The sequence below is a fragment of the Anomalospiza imberbis genome, chromosome 24 (assembly GCF_031753505.1).
Source record: "Anomalospiza imberbis isolate Cuckoo-Finch-1a 21T00152 chromosome 24, ASM3175350v1, whole genome shotgun sequence".
Taxonomy (NCBI): domain Eukaryota; kingdom Metazoa; phylum Chordata; class Aves; order Passeriformes; family Viduidae; genus Anomalospiza; species Anomalospiza imberbis.
The window spans coordinates 3876214-3888932 of NC_089704.1; positions in this window are offsets into that span (position 1 = coordinate 3876214).

Here is a 12719-nt window from a genome sequence, read left to right on the forward strand (position 1 = left end):
ATAAAGGCTGAGCAGGGCCCAGTTCCTGGGAGACAATGACTCCATTTCCCCAATTCCCACCTTTTTTGGGGTGTTCTCATGCTGCACTCCTGACATAATTTCTCTTTTTCCATTTGAAAGAGTTAAAATGGTTCAATTCTAACTGAACTGTTAACACTTTTCAGCTGAAAGAGAAATCACTTGCAGGTGCTGTGACCCTAGAAATGCTGCTGTGAGTTCAGAGACACATTTGCAGCCACAGCAAGCCTGAATATGGATTTAATGTTGCACGTTTTCCCTGGATTTTTGCTCCAGCAAAAGCCTGACTGTGGCACTGGGTGTGCTGTGCAGGAGAGGGAGCTTTCACTTTTGGGTGTCACATCCCTGGTTGTGATGGATTCCTTTGGTTTTGTGAGCGTGTGGGGTTTGTTGCATTACAGAGCTTGTTTAGGGAGATAATCCACTTATCAGGCCAAGAACACCTTCTCTCCCTACCAGACAACAAATTAGTTCTTCCCTTTCTGAGAGAGATAAAAAGGGATATCCTAACCCAGAGAAACAGGGCCATGGCATGGGGCTGACAGGACCAGAAACAAAAGGAGAGGAAGAAAAAAGAAAAACACATTTGTTGAAGAATGGCTGCAAAATCTGAGTGATTTACTGCAGCAACTCAATTCATCAGGGGAATTTGGCCTTGCCTCACTCTAATCTAAATTGAATCTAATTTAGATTCCAAGCAAGGGATGGGAATCCTTTCCTGAACCAAAACAAGCCTTGCCACCTCCTACCTATTCATTACTCATTCCTTAATTTGTTTGGGTTTGTTATGTAGGACACTCAGGAAGAATAGCTTAAAGCTGTGAGTGCTGGGCTGGGTCTGGTGCTATAATCTCTGCTTTGCTGCACATGGGTTGATTTTTGATTCAGTTTTGATGCAGGGTTGGTTCCATGCCTCTGCCTGGGGCCCCCAGGAAGTGGGGTGTGAACATCTTCCTTTTTTTCCTGAGTGCTGAACTGCCTGGGAGAGAACACTGCAGCCTGGGGCTCAAACAGTTTCTGTTTTTTCATTAAAAACCAGTTCTGCTCATGCAGAACCATCCACCAGAGCCATCAGGCAGAGCCATCCTGGAAGGAGGGGCTGGAGGATGGTTCTCTCCACCTTTGGGGTGTCCTGCCTTCTGACCTACTTTCAGTTCTTGTTTATAAGTCAATAAACAGCTAAACTTGGCCTCCCAGTCCGTGCATGTCTGGGAATGGCATCATCTCTTCCCCACGGCTGCCAGCACCTGCACTGGGGCTCAGGGCAGTGAACAGTCCTCATTCAGGACTCTCTTGCTGCTTAAAATGTGTGCCACAGTTTGTTCTGAGCCTGTTTCCTGGGGAGAGATGAGATTTGGGCATTTTTGGGCATTGATTCCAGCAGAGGCTTCTGTAACCTGGAGCAGGTCAGGGCTGCCTTGGAGCATGGCACAGACCATGGTGCTGCCTCCTGATTTTTGAATTCCATGCCTGATTCTTTGCTTCTCTGTGTCTTCCCTCCCTCCTTCCTGGAAACTCATCTCAGCTCTGAAGTGTTTGCCTCCCTGGGAATACTCCGCTGCCTGCAGGGATCTCCTGTGACCCTGTAGGGATGTGCTCCGTGGTCTGGTCACTGTCTCAGTGCCATAAATCCTGTCACACCCACAGACATCATTCCCATTAGACTAATTTGTCTTCTGCTGACTCTTCCTGAGCAGAACCTTGGGCTGTGCAGGTTGTTAAACCCCAAGGATAAAGGTGTGGATTGCAAATTGAAGACCAGGGAAAAACCCTGCCTGCAAGCAGTGAGGAAGTGGGAAAATGGGAAAAATGAGCAGCTCAGAAGGGATGTGAGAGTGGCTTGGATTTGGGGGTATCAGGAGGATTTGCTGGAAGAAAAAGCAAAATATCCATTTCCCTGCAGAAACTGATAGAAAGGGTTGGAAATCCCCAGTGGAGCAGAGCATGCATGTTCTGTGTGTGCAGCCCTGGCTGGCAGTGGGCTTTGTCCCTCTCTGCCCTGCTGCTCCTCTCTGTGCCCTACTCCAGAGCTGTTTGCCAGCTGCCTCCTCAGGGCCAGCATTCCCAGCCACGTGAGGCGGGTGGGTGATACAGCCCAGCCAGCTGGGGATGGGATTGTGGGAATGCTGCTTCCTCCCCACTTCCTACAGCTCCAAAACAAGAACCTCCAGCACACGTGAGCAGCTCCAGGCAAAGGCTGGGGAGCTCTGTTGGGGTTGCAGGAGGAAATTCCAGTGGAAGCCAAGGCTGGCTTGACCTCATTAGAGGCAACCAAACACCTCCCTCCCCAAGAAGCCTTTCTTGTTGCCGAGGTGAGTGCTGGGGTCTGCTGTTGCACGCCTCCAGGCACTTCTGAGCAGGAATTCTGTCTTCTCCCACAGCCTGCTTTAGTCACGTCTCTCTCTCCTGCTTTTTTCTCTTCTGAAGTTTCCTCCCAGCAGCTGCTCAGCTCTTGGATGCAGTTTGGCACATCCAATCTGGTGGCACTGTCATTTGGAGCTGAAAGGAATTTGCATTTTGGTGTTCAGGGAGATTTTTCAGGCGTGTAGAGCCATCCCGTGAAATATGAGTTGGTGGAATCGAAACTGAATTATGTTTTTCAAATTCTTAATAATTACATTGGAGGGATCAGCATAAATTATTATTATTTTAAGAAAGTGGTTTTAAATTAGCTCTAAACCAGCTGGAGAGAAGGAATTATGAACTAGCAATGTTATCCTGCAGCTGGGGAGTTTTCCTGCTCTGATTAATGGCAGGTACTTCCCATGGTTCAATCTGAGACCTGCTGGGCCAAGCTGGGCTGGGGTTTGGGTTGGAGACCCTTCCAAGTGACCTGAGCTCTGGTTTTTTCCTGGGACCGAGTTTCCATGGGATCAGGAAATGCTACCACTGCCAGGGTGAGCAGATCCCTTTGATGGCAATGTCAATACTTGGAGCAAAACCAGGACAGGACAAGGAGGCAGCTCCTCCTCACAGCTTTGTCCTGTATGAACCTCCTGAGGCAGCATTTTGGCTTTGAGACAAAAATAACCCACAGGAGGATCTATATTCTGCTGGAATGCTCCTGGCTGCAGTAGGTCTTCCTGAAAAACCTCAGCCTGTGTTTGGAGTCATGCCATGGATTCCCAGATCTGCCAAGAATCCTCAGCCTGTGGAGTCATGCTGTGGATTCCCAGATCTCCCTGAAATCCTCAGACTGTGCTTGGAGTCATGCCGTGGATTCCCAGATCTCCCTGTAATCCTCAACCTGTGTTTGGATTCATGCCATGGATTCCCAGATCTCCCTGAAAAACCTCAGCCTGTGATTGGAGTCATGCCATGGATTCCCAGACCTGCCGAGAGTCCTCAGCCTGTGGAATCATGCTGTGGATTCCCAGATCTCCCTGAAATCCTCAGCCTGTGTTTGGATTCATGCCATGGATTCCCAGATCTCCCTGAAATCCTCAGCCTGTGTTTGGATTCATGCCATGGATTCCCAGATCTCTCTGAAAAACCTCAGCCTGTGATTGGAGTCATGCCATGGATTCCCAGACTTCCTGAGAATCCTCAGCCTGTGGAATCATGTCAGGATTCCCAGATCTCCCTGAAATCCTCAGCCTGTGCTTGGAGTCATGCTGTGGATTCCCAGGTTTGGGGTCAGCCTTGCTCCATTCCGTGCTGAGTCTGAGTTATGGGAAGTCTTTCAAGCTGCCTGATGAGCATTTTTTGCTGGAAAACACCAAATTAGCAGGACATGGAGTCAGCTTATAGAGAATTGTGGCTATTTGCATATTTAATAATTTGCAAATCATGAAATGCAGGTGATTTGATGCCTCCAGAAGGAAAAATGCATGGGAAGAGAACAAAAACCACGATGAAACATACTGCCAAGAGGAAACCTGATTTTAGTGCTGTAACCCAGTTGGTCAAGGACTCCCTGAAGTTAAAAAGACAAAAGTTTTCAGTGCTCTAAAGCACTAAAGTGCTCCCTGTTCTGTGCTGGCTCCTGTCTGCCCCGGGAGTGTGTTACGAGGTGGGGAAGAGCCCATAAAGCTCTGCCTAGAAAGGGAAATGAGGTGAGGAGGTTTTGCTGAGCAAGATGAATGATGAAGGGGAAAGACTGTTGCTAAAGCAGCCCTGGCGTGGTCATGGGGCAGCAATGAAGGAATGGGGGTCACTGTGGGGGTGGAGGTGCCATAAACTGGTCATTACAGCAGGAAACGGGAAGTGCAGGGCCCTCACCCCAAGCCCAGGTTTAATGTGTGGCCTTGAGCAAATCACCTCACCTTGATTTACCCCTGCTCCCACTCCTGCTCCTGGGAGGGAGGGTTTGACACTCCATGGGTTCAGGAGGTAAAGGACTTTATTATTTTATGGATGGATGTGCACCCAGTGCCCACAGGAGCCAGAAGGAGGTGCAGCATTGACCCTCGTGTGTATTGTCTCTGTAGCTCAAATTCAGTATTTATAGACCCCAGAGTAGCTGGGAAAGGAAAATTGTCGCCCTGTTCTTTTAAAAGTTTTCAAGTTCTTCTAAAAGTTTTCTATACCTTCTGATGTTTACATATTTCTACTAGAGCTTCTCACGCCCTGTCATGTAAATAATGATTGTTTTGCATTCTTCTTTGTGGGAAGAGAAAATTAATAAACTCTTAAGTTAACCAGTGTGGTTGAAGGAGTAACAATTTCTTCCTCCAATCCACTGTCACTTTTAGAATTCTATATATTGCAAGGTCAGAAATAAAGTTCCTCTCTTTTCCCTCTTTTGCATCTAGCGTGAATGTGAGAGTTATTTCATGTCCTAGTGCTACAGAAAATCATCCTTAATACTCTTAATACTTAATACTCTTTATTCCAGCTGAGGAGCTCTCTGGCATTTTAGAGGAAGCACATTTCTCTGTAAATGGAGATGAGCTTCCAGCTTTTCTTGAGGATGTGTGAAGTTTTCTTGCTGCTGCCTCAGAAATGGCTTCATCCTTGTGCACTAATGTGCTTTACTGCCTGAGTTCTCACAGAAACAGCCAGTGGTGCTATTTATTTGTGTGCTGTTGCCCGGAGGTGCTGGGAAAGGGTGGTGATGCCTGTGGTGCGGAAGAAAAAAGCTTTTTTTAGAACACCTCATTTCTTGGAAAGTGATGTGTCCATTCCTTGTCTGATTTGCATCAGGACAGGAGGGAGGAGGAGGAAGGACTTTTGTCCAGGGGCAGGGAGTTGCCCTCTGTGGTGGAGCACCTGGACAAGGGTTCCATGCAGGAGATGACAACCTGATCCTTGCCAGACAAACAGATCACACTCAATTTTTGCTCAGCTGGCTGAGCACGTCTGTGAGGGCTCTCTTTATGGTTCATTGCTTGGCTCTTTTTGGAATGAAATTTCTGGCATAAAGCTTATGTATTTTATAAAAAAAGTTGGAGTTTTTTTCTCTCCCTTCCATAGGCTCTGCTCAAACACATTTGTGACAAAAAGTGGACACCCCTTCATGGTTTTCTCACCACCCCTGAGGGTTCTGAGCTCTGCCTCCCTCAGCCTCCCTGTGCAGATCCTGTGCAGAAAAGCCTGATAACACAAAATATTATGTTTTATTTTATGGGGTTTTCCAATGAAAACTGTTCTTCCAGACATCTTTGTCATCGAGTATTGTTTGCACTGAGTGAAGAAAGGTAAATTAGGTGCTGTAGATGTGCTGTGAACATCCTGAGAGCCGGAATGGCCAGAATTCAATAAATATCTCCTGTCCTGCTGTGTGGAAGAGGTTTTACAGCCACTTCTGTGAGCCAGAGGGAAGTTTGGTAAGAGGATCCACATTTACCCCTGAAAGAATTTCCTACCAAGGTCCTTGACATAGAAACCAAGAAAGAAAGAAGGATAAATAAGAGATAAATAAGAGATAAATAAGAGAAACCTGCAACTGCCTGTTCCAATGAGCACTTTGTTTGTCTCTCCTGACCAATGAGTGAAGTGTAAACTGAAGAGTTTTGTAAGAATGTATAAAAAGCATGCATTCTGGAATAAAAACAGGTTTGAAGCCTTCTGAAAATGGAGTGTTGCTTGGTGTTGTCTCCATCTCAACTCCGCCACGGCTGGGCTGTGTGTGTAGTGCCATTGGAATGGGAATGGCTGTGCTTAGTGGGTCACACCAGTGACCTGTCACCTCCTTCTCCTGGGCTTTTGTGGCCCTGTGGATGCTCCCCAGTTACCCATTTTTATAGAAAAGCTTTTATCAGTGTGAGTAGATTGCATTGTGCTCTGGCATCATCAGTGTGGCTCCCTGTCACTGCTCAGCTGTTATTGCTGGCTGATTGTACCTGCACAAGGATCTGTTGGTGCTGAATAAAAGAAATAAGGAAATGGGGAAACAATTTGAATAAAATAAATAAGGAAGAAAAAGAGATTAGAGCCCAAATGGTTTCCATTTTGCTAATTCACAGAATCAAAAAAGCACTAGGATGGAAGAGACCTTTGAGATTCAAATGTATGCATTAGAATAAAGACAATAGGAAAGTAGCAAATAAAATTTCACTGTTCTCTCAGGACAGCAAAAACAAAACTATTTTTTTCCCATTAGTAGGAATTGTTGCTCATAATAAAATCCTTCTGAGAGCATGGTGCTGATATTCTGCATTTCTCTGTGTGTGAGGGTGATCAGGTGTGACCCTCATGGTGTCCCTTTGTCCTGGAGCACCTCCAGCGCCAGAAGAAAACTCCATTTTTCCAAAGTACCACCCAAAAAGGTGCTTTTGGCGTTGTTAATTTTGGGGCAGGGCAGGCAATCACGGCACCATTAGGGCCTGGAACACTCCTGGATCCCTTGATTCATCCCCCACACATGGCTGGCAGCTGGCACCAATTTTTAGTCCTGGCCTAAAGAGAGGCTGGAGCTGCTGACCTGGTTCCAGCTGCCCTTGGAGCAGCAGCCTCGGTGACCTGCAGAGAGTTCCGTGGCTCTGTGTGCTGCCTCTGCTCTGGGGATGCTCTGCTGGAGGGAATGGAGTGATTCCCGAGAAAAGCATTCCTGCGGGAGGCAGAGGAGGAGCAGGGAGCAAGGCAAGCACGTGGAGCGGGGCAGGGTAGGTACTGGATGCCAGGGTTCAGCTGGAGAGGAATTTCTGCATCCCTCATGCTTTTATTGTGCCATAGAAATCTAATCCTGGAGGTTGCTCAGAGATGATGATGCATCACTCAAGTCCTTTATGGCCAGATGCTTTTAGAATGTGTCAGAGCTGTTCTGTCGCAGACATTTCTTGCCTTTGCTAAAGCAAGAACTCAAATCTTTGACCTGAAAGGGGACAATTTGCATTTGCTCACCACATATTAATTACTGCAGCTGATTAGTTGCCATGTGATGCTTTAATGTAGATTTGCATCCCCGATTTGGTTCTTTTTTTTTTTTTTTTTTTTTTTTTTTTGAGAGAGAATTGATGTATTTCTGTAGCGTTTCACAGCAGCTGGGGAAAAGGTGTGATGCAGGCACCCCAGCTGCTTGTGGATAAATTAAAGTTTTCCTAGAGATGTGATTTCCAGCTGAGGATCTCAGTCACCAAATCCTGGGATTCAGAAGGGCTGCGCTGCGCATTTAGCCCGCGGTTTATAAAGTTGCTCTGGGTGCTGGGGACTCTGAGGTGGATGAGGAGCCCAGTGAGCCCGGCAGGAGGCAGGGACAGCTGCGGCTGTGTCGGGCGGGGAGCGCAGCCCGGCCGGCCCCGGGGGCACAGCGCTACCTGCCGGGAATGCGGGAACGCTGCCGGCCTCCTCCAGCATCCCCGCTCCGGGTCAGCTCCTGTCCTGACCCGCCCGGGGCACTGAGCGGTGTCTGAAAAACCTTTATTCCATTTTCGGTCTCATGGGAAGGGTGAGACGATACAGATGTTATAATTCACGCCATCACAATCAGAAGTCAACCATTTCCTAATTACAATACACAATACTGTGTTTTAATTGCACTAGAAGTGTTTCTTGGCCTGTCAGCTTTTGCCGCCCCATGCTGGAAATGCCTTAAAGCCAATCTGCCCCATCAGCCCTGGCAGCTCTCAGAGCCGCAGCAGGAATCTCTCCAGGCAGCCTGAGAAGAATTTCACCTCTCCTGCACAGATCAGGCTGGCAGCGGGGCTCCTGCCTGTTGGATTGAGTTTGTTTAAGTGGGGCACTAATTTGTTGGATTAAGCCCTTCCCTGACTCAGAGATGGGGCAATTGAGAGGTGTTTGAAAAACTTCTATTCGATTTTCAGTCTCATGAGAAGGGTGAGACAATACAGATGTTATAATTCACATTATCACAATCAGAAGTCAACCATTTCCTAATTACAATACACAATATTGTGTTTTAATTGCACTGTGTTTCTTGGCTTGTCAGCTTTTGCCGCCCCATGCTGGAAATGCCTTAAAGCCAATCTGCCCCATCAGCCCTGGCAGCTCTCAGAGCCGCAGCAGGAATCTCTCCAGGCAGCCTGAGGAGAATTTCACCTCTCCTGCACAGATCAGGCTGGCAGCGGGGCTCCTGCCTGTTGGATTGAGTTTGTTTAAGTGGGGCACTAATTTGTTGGATTAAGCCCTTTCCTGACTCAGAGATGGGGCAATTGAGAGGTGTTTGAAAAACTTCTATTCGATTTTCAGTCTCATGAGAAGGGTGAGACAATACAGATGTTATAATTCACGTTATCACAATCAGAAGTCAACCATTTCCTAATTACAATACACAATATTGTGTTTTAATTGCACTAGAAGTGTTTCTTGGCCTGTCAGCTTTTGCCGCCCCATGCTGGAAATGCCTTAAAGCCAATCTGCCCCATCAGCCCTGGCAGCTCTCAGAGCCGCAGCAGGAATCTCTCCAGGCAGCCTGAGGAGAATTTCACCTCTCCTGCACAGATCAGGCTGGCAGCGGGGCTCCTGCCTGTTGGATTGAGTTTGTTTAAGTGGGGCACTAATTTGTTGGATTAAGCCCTTCCCTGACTCAGAGATGGGGCAATTGGGAGGTGTTTGAAAAACTTCTATTCGATTTTTAGTCTCATGAGAAGGGTGAGACAATACAGATGTTATAATTCACGTTATCACAATCAGAAGTCAACCATTTCCTAATTACAATACACAATATTGTGTTTTAATTGCACTAGAAGTGTTTCTTGGCCTGTCAGCTTTTGCCGCCCCATGCTGGAAATGCCTTAAAGCCAATCTGCCCCATCAGCCCTGGCAGCTCTCAGAGCCGCAGCAGGAATCTCTCCGAGCAGCCTGAGGAGAATTTCACCTCTCCTGCACAGATCAGGCTGGCAGCGGGGCTCCTGCCTGTTGGATTGAGTTTGTTTAAGTGGGGCACTAATTTGTTGGATTAAGCCCTTCCCTGACTCAGAGATGGGGCAATTGAGAGGTGTTTGAAAAACTTTTATTCGATTTTCAGTCTCATGAGAAGGGTGAGACGATACAGGTGTCACTATTCACGTTATCACCATCAGAAGTCAACCATTTCCTAATTACAATACACAATATTGTGTTTTAATGGCACTAGAAGTGTTTCTTGGCCTGTCAGCTTTTGCCGCCCCATGCTGGAAATGCCTTAAAGCCAATCTGCCCCATCAGCCCTGGCAGCTCTCAGAGCCGCAGCAGGAATCTCTCCAGGCAGTCTGAGGAGAATTTCACCTCTCCTGCACAGATCAGGCTGGCAGCGGGGCTCCTGCCTGTTGGATTGAGTTTGTTTAAGTGGGGCACTAATTTGTTGGATTAAGCCCTTCCCTGACTCAGAGATGGGGCAATTGAGAGGTGTTTGAAAAACTTTTATTCGATTTTCAGTCTCATGAGAAGGGTGAGACAATACAGATGTTATAATTCACGTTATCACAATCAGAAGTCAACCATTTCCTAATTACAATACACAATATTGTGTTTTAATTGCACTAGAAGTGTTTCTTGGCCTGTCAGCTTTTGCCGCCCCATGCTGGCAATGCCTTAAAGCCAATCTGCCCCATCAGCCCTGGCAGCTCTCAGAGCTGCAGCAGGAATCTCTCCAGGCAGCCTGAGGAGAATTTCACCTCTCCTGCACAGATCAGTCTGGCAGTGGGGCTCCTGCCTGTTGGATTGAGTTTGTTTAAGTGGGGCACTAATTTGTTGGATTAAGCCCTTCCCTGACTCAGAGATGGGGCAATTGAGAGGTGTTTGAAAAACTTCTATTCGATTTTCAGTCTCATGAGAAGGGTGAGACAATGCAGGTGTCACTATTCACGTTATCACAATCAGAAGTCAACCATTTCCTAATTACAATACACAATATTGTGTTTTAATTGCACTAGAAGTGTTTCTTGGCCTGTCAGCTTTTGCCGCCCCATGCTGGAAATGCCTTAAAGCCAATCTGCCCCATCAGCCCTGGCAGCTCTCAGAGCTGCAGCAGGAATCTCTCCGGGCAGTCTGAGAAGAATTTCACCTCTCCTGCACAGATCAGGCTGGCAGGGGGGCTCCTGCCTGTTGGATTGAGTTTGTTTAAGTGGGGCACTAATTTGTTGGATTAAGCCCTTTCCTGACTCAGAGATGGGGCAATTGAGAGGTGTTTGAAAAACTTCTATTCGATTTTCAGTCTCATGAGAAGGGTGAGACGATACAGATGTTATAATTCACGCCATCACAATCAGAAGTCAACCATTTCCTAATTACAGTACACAATATTGTGTGTTAATTGCACTATAAGTGTTTCTTGGCCTGTCAGCTTTTGCTGTCCCCATGCTGGAAATGCCTTAAAGCCAATCTGCCCCATCAGCCCTGGCAGCTCTCAGAGCCGCAGCAGGAATCTCTCCAGGCAGCCTGAGGAGAATTTCACCTCTCCTGCACAGATCAGGCTGGCAGCGGGGCTCCTGCCTGTTGGATTGAGTTTGTTTAAGTGGGGCACTAATTTGTTGGATTAAGCTCTTCCCTGACTCAGAGATGGGGCAATTGAGAGGTGTTTGAAAAACTTCTATTCGATTTTCAGTCTCATGAGAAGGGTGAGACAATACAGATGTTATAATTCACGTTATCACAATCAGAAGTCAACCATTTCCTAATTACAATACACAATATTGTGTTTTAATTGCACTAGAAGTGTTTCTTGGCCTGTCAGCTTTTGCCGCCCCATGCTGGAAATGCCTTAAAGCCAATCTGCCCCATCAGCCCTGGCAGCTCTCAGAGCCGCAGCAGGAATCTCTCCGGGCAGTCTGAGGAGAATTTCACCTCTCCTGCACAGATCAGGCTGGCAGGGGGGCTCCTGCCTGTTGGATTGAGTTTGTTTAAGTGGGGCACTAATTTGTTGGATTAAGCCCTTCCCTGACTCAGAGATGGGGCAATTGAGATGTGTTTGAAAAACTTTTATTCGATTTTCAGTCTCATGAGAAGGGTGAGACAATACAGATGTTATAATTCATGCCATCACAATCAGAAGTCAACCATTTCCTAATTACAATACACAATATTGTGTTTTAATTGCACTAGAAGTGTTTCTTGGCCTATCAGCTTTTGCCACCCCATGCTGTAAATACCCTAAAGCCAATCATCTAAAATTGCCCCTCGTGGGTCCTACCACAATGCATCTTTCATAGTTCTGTTTCTCCAAAGTATCCAGTCCTGTTTATAAAATCGGCCTTTAAAACTTTTTTCTAGCTCCATTTCTCTCTCAGCAATATCTGTCCTATTCCATGGCATTTCTAAGTCAGCAGTTCTTATCTCAAAGTTTGCATACAAATGCATACTATGTGAGCCTTCTGTCAGGCTTTAAGAATTCTCTACAAATTCATTTCCCACAGCTCAGCTCCAGGAACACCTTCCCCCTGCCAGGAACACCGGCATGGATGTGCAAACACACACACACACGTGTGCTCCTTCCCTTCCCCGAGCCCCCCACACAGGCATTTCTCCCTCAAATCTCTTCCCTAAGAGTATTTGTGCTCGGGATGGACACCTACAATTGTCTAAATTCCATTTTTCCCCCCTAATTGTTTCTCTGTTTAAAGTTAATAAAACAACCACTAACTGTAGCAGAACAGCCAGCTAGGAGGAGGTGCCTGCTTAGATGTCGAAGTGGCAGCAAGGAAAATTGGAAAATTGGTGTTTTGGGGAAAGAAAATGAGATTTTACAGATTCAAAGCTCTGGGTAGCTTCTGCTGTTTTACACAGCAGCTTTAAGGTGTTCTTCTCTGACAGGAAAAAAAAAAGACCTTTTAATTCTGTCATATTTAAACTGGAACACTGTTTCCTCCTCCTTCCTCCTCCTTCCTCCTCCTTTCTCCTCCTCCTTCCTCCTCCTTCCTCATCCTCCTTCCTCCTTCTCATCTCTGGTGTCTAATTTATTACAAATGTATTTGTCATTTTAGGTGAAAGAGGCTGACAATGTCCTATGAGGAAGACAAAGCTGGGAACCCCCAGATGGAGGCTGCAAAACACAGCCAAAATCCCCAAAAGTTTCTGTTTCACAACAGGGAACTTGATTGTGCAAAGCAATAAGGGGCATCCTACCAAAAATCTCCATTACAAAGTCTCCTGTCTTTTAAGGGACATGGGAATCATTTATGTCCATGTTTACTGACAGCTGGGAGCAGATTCAGCTTTATTTCCTTTATTCGTGTTTAAGGAAAAGCAGCAGCCCAGGTAAGACAGCGACATTTGCTGAACATTTCCTCCACAAAAACACAATCCTCACACGGAGCTGAAATAATTGATGCACTTGTGTGTTTTACAAGCAGTGAGAATCCCGAAATTAAATGAGCAGATGTGAA